General features: G+C 38.9%; 1 protein-coding gene across 3 annotated transcripts in view; it reads left to right on the forward strand.

The window, feature by feature from the left end:
• CD36 (CD36 molecule) overlaps positions 1–3,522 on the forward strand; it is a 62,802-nt gene extending 59,280 nt beyond the window's left edge. For all 3 annotated transcript variants that reach the window (XM_036327681.1, XM_036327682.1, XM_036327680.1), the window contains exon 15: positions 2,570–3,522. The gene's annotated coding sequence lies outside the window, so the exon portion shown is untranslated. The remainder of the gene's footprint in view (positions 1–2,569) is intronic.
• The last annotated feature ends 12,177 nt before the right edge of the window (positions 3,523–15,699 follow it).

Genomic DNA, 15,699 nt, shown 5'->3' on the forward strand with positions numbered 1-15,699 from the left:
TATATGTATGTATACTACTTTAGTAATATTAGTTTATATGTTACTTTTTTGCATTTTATCAAAGAGGGGTTATAAGTTATTTTGTAACTCCTTCTGGACATGTCTAGCCAATTATTGTTTTTAATACATTCTTGAAGTTTTGAGATACTTAATGTAAATGAAGACATAAATGAGGACTGAGGAAATAAAGGCCCATAAATCTCAAGCAGTTCAATAGATTCCATCTTTATTCTGAGAGGAAAGGGATAAGAGATAATTTTCAACTTTGAAAAGTTAGTACATAGATAGATTTTTGCAGAATTCTGACTTCATTTATCGATTATTTCTAGTTATGTTTTTAAAAAATAAAAAATAATTTAGCATATTGATTAGGAAAGGTTATGTAAAATTGAAAATAGTAGATATTTGGAGAGATTGAAATCTACAAGGGAAAAGAAAAGAAAAAGAGAAATTAAATAAGCTAGAAATTAAAAAGAGACTAAAAACTTGATAATAAATGGTAGAGATAAAATATACCTTTAAAATAAATACTGCATTAAAATGAAATTTAAAATGAAGATAACATTACTATAAATACAGGATTGCTTCACAGACATGCTGGCCATACCAATATCAGGGTGTGTTCCCTAGATGCTTAATGTGGAAGCAGGATTAACAATTAAAATTCATGAGCTAAAATTGGAATGTAACAGTGAAAGAGAATAGGAGAAAGTCATGTTCAACACAGGAAAACCAAATTACTCAGGGTTTAGAGGGAATATCATGTAAATGTGGACATTTGCGTTTTAGCAGAACTCCAGAGTTAGTCAGGCCTCTGGTTTAGTTATTAGTTAGTGTCTGTGTCCCCTTGCACACAAATAGGAATGAGTGCCTGATCCTATCGTGCCTAAGTGGAAGCCTTTCTGTAATCATTATAGGTGCCACTGGTGTAGCCTTTGGGGGAGAATTTTTCACTTCATCCATAATTCTCATCAGCCTTTCCTTTCCAGGCGCATTAAAAAAAAAAAAAAAAAAAAAAAAAAAGGTAAAAGCAATACACTTGCTTTAAAATCACAACTTTAAAACGAGTTTTCTTATTTTACTTTCAATCAGACTGTTGACCCTAATCTGTCTTAAATACAGATTCTGGTGCTGCCACTGATAACTATTTAGCTTTTACTATGTGCCAAGATCATGCTAAATCTGTAATATGTACTATCACATTGAATCCCTAAAACAATTTCATGCGTTTCTAATAGCCGGGGATTCATCAGCATCTGTTCTATCTTCTGCAGACACTCCAGAACATTGTAAATTTTAACAGTGCAGAATTGTCCATTTTCCAAAGTGTGAACCAGTCAAATTGATAATTTTTAAGTGGAATTTTCAGAACACTATTTGTGTGTGTGTGTGTGTGTGTGTGTGTGTGTGTGTATGTGTGTGTGACTGAGTGCTTGTGTATAGGAAGGTAACCCAACCTTTTGTTTTGATCATGTTTGGCACTATTTAGTCACTGAAAAGAAGGCTAAGCAATTATGGCCACAATCTATTTGAATAGGATGTATTCAAAATGACCGTATAATATATTCACATTATAATAAACAAGGGAAATATTGCGTCACTGTTAAGACCATTAGTCCAATAACAAACATGTTATGATTAAACCAAGATATTCATATAACCATTTATATAAGAGATAAAAAATAATCCATTGAAAAACAAACAAATAAAACAAAACAAAAACTTGTTCTGGTGGAAAAGCATGTTTTCAAAAGAAAGTATAGTAGTTAAAAGTTTTTATTTTAACAAGTATTCTCTCTTAAAATTATATAATAAATTTTATCACTGCTCAGTGAGCCCTGAATGTCAAATTCCTTGGATCTCTATGTGGCCAAATTAGGGTAAAGGGTTGAAAACTCTCTAGAGCATCTCTGTCAACAAATGTATTCGTTTTCTTTACCCTTAACTGTTTTGAGGAAAAGTGGCTGGTATTTATAAAACTATATGCCTTTCTTTTACAAGTAGAGAAAAATATTTTCTTTGTAGATTATTTGATTCATTAGATTTAGAAGAATCACAGGAGATGTAGATTTCCTTAAACAAGCCTCAGTTTTTAATATTATAAACTTATGCCTTTGGGAAGATTTGTAAGCAATTGGAAAAACAAGATAGATTTACAAAAGGAAATAAAATATAAGATGGTGGAGCTGAAGAGTGGCTTTATTCAATGGATCACAAAGAGCACAAGCAAATAGTCCCTTCGAAAAGAATAGAATAGTATAGACACCTCCAAATGGGAGATGGCCTGAAGGGAGAGCCAAGAGTAGAAATGCTTGCCCAGAGCAGATTCACTGGTGCAATCCTTACCTGGCTACACGCGGGTCTTTAGAATTGGGAAGCTTATCCTTCTTTAATGGGAATATGCATTGTCTTACTATACAGTCCACCAGAGAGCTTTTCTCTGCAGCTTAACAAATTATGCTGAATAACAGGAAGTAGGGCATCTTGGATATATAAAATTTGAGTATTACCTGTTTTGTTTTTTTTCCACTGCTTCCTGATAAACAATAACATTTCTTCTACTTTCTAGACAGCAAATGAATTTTTACATTTATGTACCAGCAACATCAAGACCTTTGTGAATACTGAACTACAAATGAAGATTTAATACGCTTTATTTTTTCAAAACATACCTAATCTTATAGTTGATGAAATGGTGGCACCATTCATTTTTGCAATAAGCAGCAATACAATTCTAACGATTATTAAGATGTCATTAAAATCCATAATCTGAACAAGTAACCAGCACCTTTTAAAATTCATCTTGTGCACAGTTTCTACGGACCAGGTTCTAGCATGGACAAATTATTTTTATTTGGTGCTGATTCACTAATTGATTCCCTGGTGACAAATTCAGCAGAGGAGTGGACATTCTAAACAAATTCTGGACCCTGAACTCTTCTCTTTCTCATCAAGGGAAGACAGCATCATTCTCGGCAGTGTCCCTGTTCCGTTGCAACAGACCCCAGGACTGTCAGTACATTGCATTTTCATGAGCATCATTATTTTGAAAGACATTTAAGAATGGAAAATAAATGATTAGCCTGTGCGTTATTTATTATATGTTACCTAAATCTCCTTCTCTATGGGATTCTTTGCATAGCAACAGCAGGCATTATAATTATGGTCTTACTTTATAACAATATGGGCTTCTATTTTTAACACTGATTACGCAGACGGGAGTCATTGGTAGCACATTTGGCTTTCCATGTTAAGGTCTTTGTAATTTTCCACCTTCTGCAGCTCTTCTGGAAATCTGAGTTGATTATGATCTTTCTACTCAGTTACATACAACTTATGCTTCATGACTTCAGAATGCTGTCCTAGTATGAAAATATGTAAATGAGAATAAAGGAATTAATGTATGAACGATGACGAAGAAGAGAATGCATTAATAGTTATTTGTTGTAATCATTTTTGCTTTCATTGTCACCTCAGACAGAATGATTTCAACCATTAAAAGACATTCTTACTTAAACTCCTGCACTTTGCCTAGTTCCTCTTGTGTCACAAAACATTTACCCCAGTTTTCTGTTTAAAGTATTTTCTTTGAATCCATATTTCTTTGTGAATCCATATTTCCTTCTGAAATATTCTTTCTAATTTAATACTGACACTTTGTCCTAGCCTAATTTTTGAGTCATTTAGAAGACAACCAAAAGATATTTGGTTTAATTCTTTATAGCAGCATGACTTAAGTTCTAGACTGGGAAAGATTTCTTTTTTATTAGACCTACTAGAGGCCCAGTGCACGAATTCGTGCACAGGTGGAGTCTAGCTGGCCCACCCCGATCTGGGCCCAATCAGGGCTGGGCTGGCTGGGGGAAGGGGCCATGGGCGATTGGCCAGTGGACCCCACCTTTGATTGAGGCTGGGGGCCAATTGGGGGCAGGGCTGGCCATGGGGAGGGGCTGTGGGCAATGGGCCAGCCAGCCCTGCCCCCGAATGGGGTGGGGAGTGCCGATCAGGGGCCAGTGGCATGGGGGAGGGGCCATGGGTGGTTGGCCGGCTGGCTCTGCCCCAATCAGGGTTGGGGGGCTGATCAGGGTTGGGGGGCTGATCTGGGGTGTGGCAGGGTGGGGGGAGGGGCTACAGGAGATTGGCTGGCTGGCCCCACCCCCTATTGGAGTAGGGGGAGATCAGGGGCAGGGTCGGCCAGGGGGAGGAGCTTCAGGCTGAACAGGGTAGTGGTCAGCTGTGGGGGAGGAGCTGCAGGAGGTTGGCCACCCAACCCCACCCCCTATTGGGGTGGGGAGGTGTGATCAGGGGCAGGCCGCTGGGGAGAGGGGCTGCGGGCCTATCGTGGTGGGGCCAGCTGATTGGGAGCGGGGCTGGCTGCGGGGAATGGAGGGGGTGTTTGGCCAGCCCACTCTGCTCTTGATCAGGGTGGGAGAGTCCGATCAGGGGCAGGCCGGCGAGGGGAGGGGCCATGAGATTGGCCAGCTGGCCCCACACCCTGATCGGGCCAGTTCGCTGGCCACAGTGGGCATCATAGCAACTGGTCGTTAAGGTCGTTATGGCCGTTATGGTCACTGGCTTTTTATATATATATACTGTAGATTGTTAGGTAATCCTGGTTTCTTTAGCAAGGGTTCAGTTATTGCAGAGAGCACCAGTCTACCTAAAAAGCTCTTTATATAGAGAGAAGATGAGCCACTTTATGTCTTGTGTTTTATACAGAGAGGTTTATAGGATGAAGTATTAGAAACAGGTTTATTTGGATAATAAAACTAAGAATTACTTGGTCTTAATTTTAGCTTCCAGGGTAAATAATGAATACCCCAACCAAGACACCACCAGTTCAGAGGGATCCTTCAAAAATCCGAAGGTACTCAAAGCACACTGACTTAGTATCTTTCCATTTACAGTAACCAGCAGGGGGAAATATATCCCCCTAAGATAGTGATGGCGAACCAATGACACTCGTGTCAGAGGTGACACGCGAACTCATTTTTTTGGTTGATTTTTCTTTGTTAAATGGCATTTAAATATATAAAATAAATATCAAAAATATAAGTCTTTGTTTCACTATGGTTGCAAATATCAAAAAGTTTCTATATGTGACACGGCACCAGAGTTAAGTTAGGGTTTTTCAAAATGCTGACACGCCGAGCTCAAAAAGTTCGCCATCACTGCCCTAAGATAATGAAGTGTAAGATGAGATTCTAGAAATCCTCTGCTGAGGATTAAGAGAAAACTTTACTCTCTTTGCATTAGGATATTTGTGGACACGTTGATCTAAGAGAAATATAAAGGAAATTTCTTTAATTCTTGAACTGAGATGGTCTAAATTATGTAAAGTAGGCACTGGGCTAAGGAATTGGAGGAGGAGCCTAGCCAGCATAGCTCAGTGGTTGAGCATAGACCTATGAGGAAGTCATGGTCCGATTCCCACTCAGGGCACATGCCTGGGTTGTGGGCTCAATTACCAGTAGCGGACACGCAGGAGGCAGTCGATCAATGATTCTCTCCCATCAGTGATGTTTCTCTCTCTCTCTTCCTCTCCCTTCCTCTATGAAATCAATGAAAATATATTTAAAAAAAAGAATTGGATGAGAAAATACATAGTCACCTCAAGTAAGGTCTGTATATTCAATCAATGACTCAGATTTTATAATGTTCATACAGAAATGCATCTCAGTTCATAGGTATGAGGGAAAAAGTTTTGACTAATGTACCTTTAATATTGCTTAACTAAATACCTTTTGTTTTGCTCTAAAGAAATAGTATGGTGCGCAGGGAACGTAGATGTTTGAATACTTATAACTGTACATGGATGAGTTTGTATATTTTATCCCATAGAAAACTCTACCATTTGGTAGAGAGGCACATTTTCATTTCAAACTATGTTTAACTATCACAAAAATTATAACTGCTGTTCATAACTTAAGCTTGAAAATCTATAGCTTGTGAAAATGGGTTAATGCTTACTGTTGCTGACAAGTGCACAAAGAAAGAGAACAATCTATACAGTTTTTAATGTTCAGGATAAAAAGAGGTAGAGTGAATATCATATCAGGAAAAGAAATGTTTTTTTCTGAAAATTTACTCTGAACATTCAGGAGATTTGTGTTTGGATTTATATGCATGCAATATTCTGTCAATCTTTTAGCATACTGTCAACGGTCAGAGCTCCACAATATCTTTTTAGCTGGAGTTCATTTTTGGTTTGAGCCGACAACTCAGTTTTTTGTAGTTAAAGTCTAATATGCTTGCAACACTGTGGCTGTTTCGTTATACCCACCTCTTCCGGCTTATCTACCATGTTAAGTGGATTTTGAACGCTACCTAAAAAACCACTACTCGTTACATTTTTCTGCATATGTCAACAAAACTACTGATGACGGGTTTTTCTGAGTTATTTGGAGTGATCTGAGCTAAACTAAAAATGAGTGTTTTGTATTTGTATCAAATACACACATGAACATTGCTTTTCTTCTTTTGTGGCTCAAAGGTAGCTGCATTTTTAAGTATTCGTGAAATACCTGGTTTTATTGAGCTTCACAGATGTTGCTTTTTTTTTTATATAAATTGAAGGCAAGACCCCTCTGCCCGAAAAAAAGAAGATTACAACGCTCTTTTATTGTAGCACTCGCTTTATCGCTTTATTGCAGTGGTCTGGAACTGAACTCCCAATATCTCTGAGGCGTGCCTGTAAATACTTTTGTTATCAGAAAAATAATTTGGCTTTTTCTTTTTAACTTTTGATTATGGAAATGGTGTTTAATATCGCTACTATAAGCAGCTGTTATTGTCTATTCATGGGCTATTTACGTATTACTCTTATTTCCTTTGCCAACTGTTCTCAGACGCTAGTAAGCTTATGTCTACACATTCCAGAAATCCCCCATTCTACACACTTAAGAAGGGAAACTGTGACAAAGCTAGGAAAAACATAGATTTTACAATAGTTCGTTACTTGTGCTGCGGCTGAGCCAACAGCCTCAGCGTCACCTGCAGACTTGTTGAACATGCATGTCCACTGAATCAGAATCTGCAGTGTAACAGGATCCCCCAGAGATTTATGACTAATCATTTAAAAATAACGGTCCTATAAGTTTGTGAAGACTATATTGGCCACTACTGTAGGGATTTCCCTTCCCCCGCTCCCCTGTCCCATGCCCCCCCATCCCTGCCACCAGCTCACATGTAGCAGTTTGCATAGCCAGGCAAGTGGACACAGGGACCAGAGTAGAGTACCCAACTAAATGGACAGTTGGATCACTTGATTCTAAACGTTTTCCTGCAAATAATTTCTTGCTAAATGTGTTATCTTGCTGTGTTATTTATGTTTGCTGAGTTATTTAGAAATTAGAGGCCCGATGCACAAAATTCATGCAAGGGGCTTGGCCCTCGCGTCCCCAGCTGCCTCGAGGCCCCGAGGTGCCGCCCCCCGCCCACTGGTCATTCTGGAAGGTCATTCCGACGTCCGGTCTAATGAGCATATTAGCTCTTTATTATATAGGATATTCAGCTCTGGTTCTGGTTTAAAATGGAAGCACCCTGAACTCACCTTCTACCACAGACACACCAGATCTGTAACTGCATATGGAACAACTTTTTCCAAAACAAACAAACTAACTAAAAACTAGCTTACCAACTCCTACACATTGGGAAAACAAGCAAAAAAACACATTGAAGAGGGTAGGAGAGGCTGATACCCAATCTTGCCGTAAATCCCACCTGTGGCATGGCAACACACATTCAGGAGGGGACGCAAAACCTGGAGCTTCTGCCTGAGGAATGAAAGGTTTGAACCCTGTATGAGACACCCCAACTTTTAAGACCTGTTCCTGAAAGATGCGCTCCCGAAACATCTAGCCTTTAAAGCCAGTGGTTCTCATATCCATATGACCTACAAGACTATAGCAAACTGAGAAACAGCTTTTAAAGGGCTTCACACTCAGACTCACTGAACTGAGGACCCAGCTCAAGGGGTCCAGGCTTTGTGTGAAAGAGGCTCATTTGTTAATCTTAAAGTGTTGGCCTGAGGGGCAGGCATCTAATTGAACATATAGTAGGAACCTGCTGGGATGCTTTCCAAGGATAGAAGCTAGAAGTCACCAACTTCTTTCTATCCCTGGATGGGCACCATTTACGATAAAAACTCTCAACAAATTGAGTATAATGGAAATATGCCTCAGCATAATAAAGGTCACATATAGCAAGTTCACAGTTAACAACATGTCAATGGTGAAAAGCTGAAAGATTTTCCTCTAAGATCAAGAAAAAAGAAAAGGATGGCCAGTAGTATTAGGCAACAAAAAGAAATAAAGGATATCCACATTGAAAAGGAAGAAGTAAAATTGTCACTATTTATATAGATTACAAATATAGAGGGGGGGGGGGGAATATCTAATCTAATAAAAGAGAAACATGGTAATTAGTGTCACTCCACTACCCTTCCTCCTCCTCCTCCTCCTCCTCCTCCTCCTCCTCTTCTTCTTTTTCTCCTTCTTCTTCTTCTTCTTCTTCTTCTTCTTCTTCTTCTTCTTCTTCTTCTTCTTTTGCTTCAAGAATACCCTTCAACATTTCATGTAATACTAATTTGGTGCTGATGGTGATGAACTCCTTTACCTTTTTCTTGTCTGTGAAGCTCTTTATTTGACCTTCAATTCTAAATGCTAGTTTTGCTGAGTAACTTCGATTGTAGGTTCTTGCTATTCATCACTTTGAATATTTATTGCCACCCCCTCTGGCCTGCAAAGTTTCTGTTGAGAAATCAGCTGACAGTTGTATGGGTACTCCCTTGTAGGTAACTAACTGCTTTTCTCTTGTTGCTTTTATGAGTCTCTCTTTGTCTTTAACCTTTGGCATTTTAATTATGATCTATCGTGGTGTGGGTCTCTTTGTTCCTCTTGTTCGGGACTCTGAGTTTCCTGGACTTGTACTAGTAAGTCTATTAAGAAAAAATGAAAAGATTTAAAAATATAAACACAAAAACACTAGGTTGTACAAAAATTCAAGATGAAAGCACAATGACTAATTTTTGAGACTAAAAATAATCTGCACATAGAAGTGTTTTAAAGAGGTAGGGTAAAGATGAAGACATAAAGACATTAATTTAAAAAAATATTGAATACCCACTCCAGGGAATTCCCTAGGTTTTACTTGTAGTTTGTCAATATTCCACCAGATGGCAGAATAAATCCAATGTTAAATACAGTGGCTGCGAAGGGAGAAAAATGGTCGTGACTATTTATTTTATATATATATATATTTATTGTTGACAGTATTACAGATGTTTCCCATCCCTCCCCCTTTGCCCACCATGCCCCAGGTCTTCACCACCCTATTGCCCATGTCCATGGGCTATGCATATATCATCTATCTATCTATCTATCTATCTATCTATCTATCATCTCTATTTTCCTTCCTATCTCTAAAAAAAATCAACAAAACATATTAAGAAAAAAGAAGAGAAGGCCTAGGACAGATTCCATAGTTAAGAGGAGGAGAATGAGGACTTGGGAAGAACTGCTAGAGACAAAAAAGAAGGAAAACCCAGTAATACATAGGAGACAGGAGAGGAGATGGTTTCACAAACCGGAAATTATATATTTCCTAGCTGTCACAAAATTGATCTGTGGTTATGTTTTGGGTCACTTAGCAAGAATTTGATGCTAATAAAGCGGAAAAATGTAATTTTGGAGGGCATAACTCCCCATTCCTGAAGTGTGGGTTGTTCATAGTGACTTCCCCCCAAAAGTATACAATAGAAAAGAGGGAGAGCAGGGAGTGTAACTTTATAATGGCGGAGAATCTTGATGAACACCACCTCAGTCAGGTGATCAGGGTCAACGTCAACAGTCATGAATCATATAAATAGGAAGTACCCTTGATATGTTGTAATGAAAATGTAATTTACGGCCTTCCTCCATAAATCTACAACCCCAGTCTAATCGTGAGAAAAATCATCAGACAAATCCCAGCTGAGGGACATTCCATGAAATACCTGAATAGTAAGTAGTTCTCAAAAACAGGCAGGGCCATCAAAAAGAAAAAAACCTGAGAAACTGTCCCAGCAAAAAAGAGTTTAAAAAGACATAATGACTAAATGCAATGTAGTGCCCTAGATGGGATCCTGAGACTTTTGGAAAGGACATTAGGTCAGAACTAAGGAAATCTGAATAAATTATGGACTTAGTTAATATTACCATACCAATATCAGTTCATCAATTATAAAAATGCACCATACTCACTGAGATGTGAATAAGGAAAACCATGGTGCAGGGGTGGGCACATGCAAATTCTCTGTGCTATCTGCTGAATTGTTCTGTAAGTCTAAGACTATTTTAAAAATACAGTCTATCAATTTAAAATTTTAACTTTTCTAAGATGTCACTTATAATATCATTGAAAATGTAAAGTACATAGTAGAAATTTAACAAAGTTACTTATAGACCTTTATTCTACTGGAAGATGTTTTAAAAAACTAAAATATATCAAAATATACCATGAACAAGAAGTCCAGAGACTCAATATTGTAGGGATATCGATTCTTATCAAATTGGTCAATACTTTGATCAGTGTCCATTAACACCCCAAATATTATCTTTGTGGAATTTGAAAAGTTAAGTCAAAAAAGTGCAAATTGAAGTACAAAGCATAGGTAAGATAGTCTTAAGGAAGATCTAAATCTGCGAATAATTACCCTATAAAATATCAGGAAGCATTATAAAGCTATAGTAATTAAGATAATCTGGTGTTGATTAAGGATAAACCACCTGAACAGTCCTCTCCTCCATTCCCCAATAGAAAGCCCACACAAATTTGCTGTCCAGGAGTTTGTGTCCAAGAAGTGAGGGAATCAAAACTTTTCTTCTATGATGCTAAGCTAACAAATTTATGGATTACTGGGGACATTTGTTCTGTCTTCTTTCACATCACATATAGTTATGAAGCTATATATGAAATATGTCAATAAGAGCTTGATCTTTTATCAATTTGTGATAATTTTTTTCAAGGCTGACACTATGGCTCTTTGTTTTCACATGGAAGTCATCACTAGCTTTTTGTTTAATGCAAAAAAAAAAAAAAAGAAGAAGAAGAAGAACTGCCCTCCCACCCCCAACACACACACACACACACACACACACACACACACACACGCACACATACACACACACAAAACAAACAAACAAACAAACAAAAAACCAACCAAACAAACAAACAAAAAAACCTTGGCTTAAAGGAAACCCATCTGTCACCAGGAGCCTGGTTGAACGATTCATATTTTTAGAAGAGAAATACAGTACAGAATTCTTTAGAGAGCATTTTTTTAAAGAAGTTGGGGAGGGGGGGGCAAGAAGTTTTAAAGCTACTCTGGGAGGCTTATTTCCCAGGCTCAAGTATTAGTCTGGCACTGTGAACATGTAACAGCAAAACTTAGTCTTCATGAGTCCCCATCAATCACCTTCAGCTAGATGTGACATTTTTTGAGTTGCATTAAAATAATAAATTCATTAATAAGATGTCTATAAGGACAAATATGTATTGAGAAAAAAACCAGAAATTTATCCTCTATTAGAAAAAGTGTTGGAAGGAGATTATCAAGATTGGAAATAACAATCTGAGTTAATGGAATACTTTCTGAACATTATTATGACAGGAAACTTGCTTGTATTTTGATGGTATTTTTCTCCAGGGAAAAAGTTAGAAATGCTTTTCTGGACACATAATACATTGAAGAGCCTCTTCTAGTTACATATATTTACGTTGGATATAAAGTCTATTTTGTGACTGCTCTATGGGAGCTAAAGGGAGAAAACCCTGGAGACATCGAGCTAGGACATGTTTTCAAGTTCATTAAAAGTGAACTCTCCATCTGGAATCAGCCTGTTGCTTTTTTTTGTATCTTGCCTCAGGAAACAACACAATAAAATAAAACCACTCCCTTCCTGCAATCTCCATGAACTCTACCGTGTAAATGAACTCGATCTCCTTTCTCAGATTACAGTAGTCCCCCTTTTCCTTCTCAAGTTGAAATCATTCACCTTTTCACTGAAAGGAAGCACTTGGCAACTTCTCTTTGGCATGTCTGAATTGCCAGCATCGACACTCTTGCGCTTTGGGGCCATTATTAAGTAAAACAAGGATATGTGAGCACTGAGATACCACAACAGTCGATCTGATCACCAAGACGGCAGCTAAGTGACTAATGGGCGGGAGCCTGGAGACGCTGGGCAAGGGGATGAATCACTTCCAGATCGGATGAGAGGGATGAGGGGAGATTTCTTCACTGCTCCGGGCCTGCAATTTCAAAGCTAGGTGTTATTTATTTCTGGAATTGTCCATTTAATATTTTCAGACCATGCTTGACCAAGTGTACTGAAACCATGGAAACAAAGCCTCAGATAAGCAAGAACTACTGTATAAAGAGACTTTCTTTATCAATAGTATTGAAAATTGCTAATGGTCATTTTATTACTGTAAGGGAACACAAAGTACTAACTTTTCTTAAAGCATATTTTTGTGAATTTTAAACTCTATCAAGTAATGACTTGAATTTGGTCTTTGCTCTCATTCCAGTATGGAGAAAATAGAACAAGGAAAGAGAAACCAGGAAAAGAAAAGGGCTTCACAAACAAATTTGGCATTACTTTGGCTTTAGAATTTTTTTTTTTTAAATATATTTTATTGATTTTTTACAGAGAGGAAGGGAGAGAGATAGAGAATCAGAAACATCGATGGGAGAGAAACATCGATCAGCTGCCTCCTGCACACTCCCTACTGGGGATGTGCCCGCAACCCAGATACATGCCCTTGACCGGAATCGAACCCGGGACCCTTCAGTCCGCAGGCCGATGCTCTATCCACTGAGCCAAACCGGTTTTGGCTAGAATTTTTTTTAAGTATATTTTTATTGATTTCAGAGAGGGAGAGGTAGAGATAGAAACATCAATGATGAGACAGAATCATTGATTGGCTGCCTCCTGCATGCCCCACACTAGGAATGGAGTACACCTGACGGGGAACCCGCTGTGACCTCCTGGTTCACAGGTCCACGCTCAACCACTGAGCCACACCGGCCAGGTTGTCTTTAGAATCTTATGAAGATCTAGGAGGATATTGATGGGTACGACTGAAATAGTGAGAATCAATTTTTTTAAGTATTTTCTTTTTCTTTATTTATTTTTTTAAATATATATTTTATTGATTTTTTTTACAGAAAGGAAGGGAGAGGGATAGAGAGTTAGAAACATCGATGAGAGAGAAACATCCATCAGCTGCCTCCTGCACACTCCCTACTGGGTATGTGCCCGCAACCAAGATACATGCCCTTGACCGGAATCGAACCTGGGACCCTTGAGTCTGCAGGCCAACGCTCTATCCACTGAGCCAAACCGGCCAGGGCAGTGAGAATCAATTTAAAGAACATTCATTAGACTGTAACATACACCTGGAACTGTGTGTAGTAAGTTTCGTGCATTTCAAAAAGAAAGAAAGAAAAAAGAAATTGCTGCCTTAAAGTGGCTTATGTCTAGCTATAAGATGAAAGTGAAAGCAACTAGCAACACTAGCTATTGTAGCACCCACTCTAAAGCCAAGCATCATGTTAGGTGTTAGGAAATGCAGATAAGTAAGGAGTAATAGCTCAAATTTAATAAATAAGCACTAATGTGCCAGTCCTTTGCTAACCACTTTTGATGGATTATCTCATTTAACCTTCACAACAATTGTACAACAAGCAGAGTTCTCCAATGGGTAAATTAAGACAAAGGTTAAACTGGCCCAAGGTCAAATAACTTGAAGGAATTGTAGTGGAGACAAGATCTGAACCAAAGTAATTTAACTTTAGAACCAACTGATGTAATCATCATACTGCTTCCGAAAAATTCTTGACTCTGGAGAACACACAGTTTTTGTGGAGGTGGTAACCCCTTGGACAGATAATTAGAAGAGAATATATTGAGAGCATTCCAAGAACTATTAACATTGCTGCAGGATAGTGAGAGCCCACCAAGCCTGCAAGTCAGAGAAGCTTCCCAGAGAAAGTCACATTGGCCCTGAAAGATGAACAGGATTTCTCAGAACTTGGGGGCAGAGCATCCCAAGAGTAATAAAGTAAAATCACTAAGGACTGGAGTGATTACGGTAAACATTTGGGAAAGGAAGGGTTTCATGCCAAACTTAGAGAAAATATGTAAGATTAAAATTAAAGTGCAATAGGAGATGTTTGGAGGTGGGCACACACTAACGACACATGGTGTTCTCTCTACTTGGAATGCTGCTCCTGCCCGTTTCTGCCTATCCAGTTCTTATTCGTCTGCCATGACTAGACTCCTGTTAATTCCTCTGAAGCTTCCCAAGCTTATCTATCTGGTCAGTGGGCAAATTATTTAATCTTTCTGAGTATGAGGAACTTCATCCTAACACCTGCTTCAAAGGCTAGTCATAAAGATTAGGAGTAAGTGTATTGGTTAAGTTTCCTGGCACACAGTAGGTGCTTAATATTTATGAGATGCACAAAGCCAGGACGGGCTTGGGGTTTCGAAGGAGGTTGAATCCTATAGGGTTTTGAACTCAAGGGCCCCTCTGTGAGGGCTTCTGAACCTCCTCACTGACATTTGCCTTAAATCAGCCGTGGGCAAACTGTGGCCCGCGGGCCAGATCCTGCCCGTTTGAAATGAATAAAACTAAAAAAAAAAAAAAAGACCGTACCCTTTTATGTAATGATGTTTACTTTGAATTTATATTAGTTCACACAAACACTCAGTCCATGCTTTTGTTCCGGCCCTCCGGTCCAGTTTAAGAACCCATTGTGGCCCTCGAGTCAAAAAGTTTGCCCACCCCTGCCTTAAATCATACCTACTTCTCTAGAAATCTTGAAGCTGAAAGAGGTCTTTTTGCTTAACATATTAAATTTCATGTGCCTTGTACATGTTTGTTCGTTGTCTCTCCCCCCCGTACACCTTAAGCTTCTTCAAGGCAGACGAGCTCGTAGCTCTATTCTGTACACTGTTTTATACTCAGCAAAATGCTGGGCAAAGAGTGTGCAACCAATACTTACTTGTTCAATGAGTAAATGATGGGTGCTTTACAACCATGTGTTATATCATTAAATAATGTTCTCCTGGCCCCTCTTGGTTTGACTCTAGCTTTAAGTTCCTAGGACATAAATGTAAAATAGAGTAAGGCAGAGAATTTGCTTTCTATTCAAAAAAGTGCAAAAGCTAAGGTGTCCTAAGAGTGATGATGACATTAACATGGAGCGCCATCAGGTGGTTGCCCGTTAGACAATGCGTTTACGAATTAGTGAATACAAAAAGTCTAAAAAAATTAGACTCCTCGATATAACAAGGTTAAGAAAAATGAACTAACTACAGCAGAAAAAAAAAAAAAATTATCCCCACCCTACAAAAGCTTTCAAAAAATGCCAATTGTGGGATTCCTTAGTGTCTCCAAATGAATTTATTCACAAGGTAGGGTATTTTTAATGTCTCTCAGAAACTTCGAGAGGAGAGTGGGTACCTGTCGAGACCACAGAATGGTCAGTGGAGAGAACTATTGCCTGGGATCTCACTGCCGGGGAAAGAAGGGCCCGGGTGGGATCCACGTGGACTGGCCCGATCGCACGCTTGGCCTTAGATTGGTCGAGCCTGTCCCGGCTGCGGGGGGCGGGGCGGGGGCGGGGAGGCGGAAGCGCGCTCTTTCAAA

This window comes from Myotis myotis, unplaced genomic scaffold (assembly GCF_014108235.1).
Source record: "Myotis myotis isolate mMyoMyo1 unplaced genomic scaffold, mMyoMyo1.p scaffold_m19_p_11, whole genome shotgun sequence".
NCBI classification, from domain to species: Eukaryota; Metazoa; Chordata; class Mammalia; order Chiroptera; family Vespertilionidae; genus Myotis; species Myotis myotis.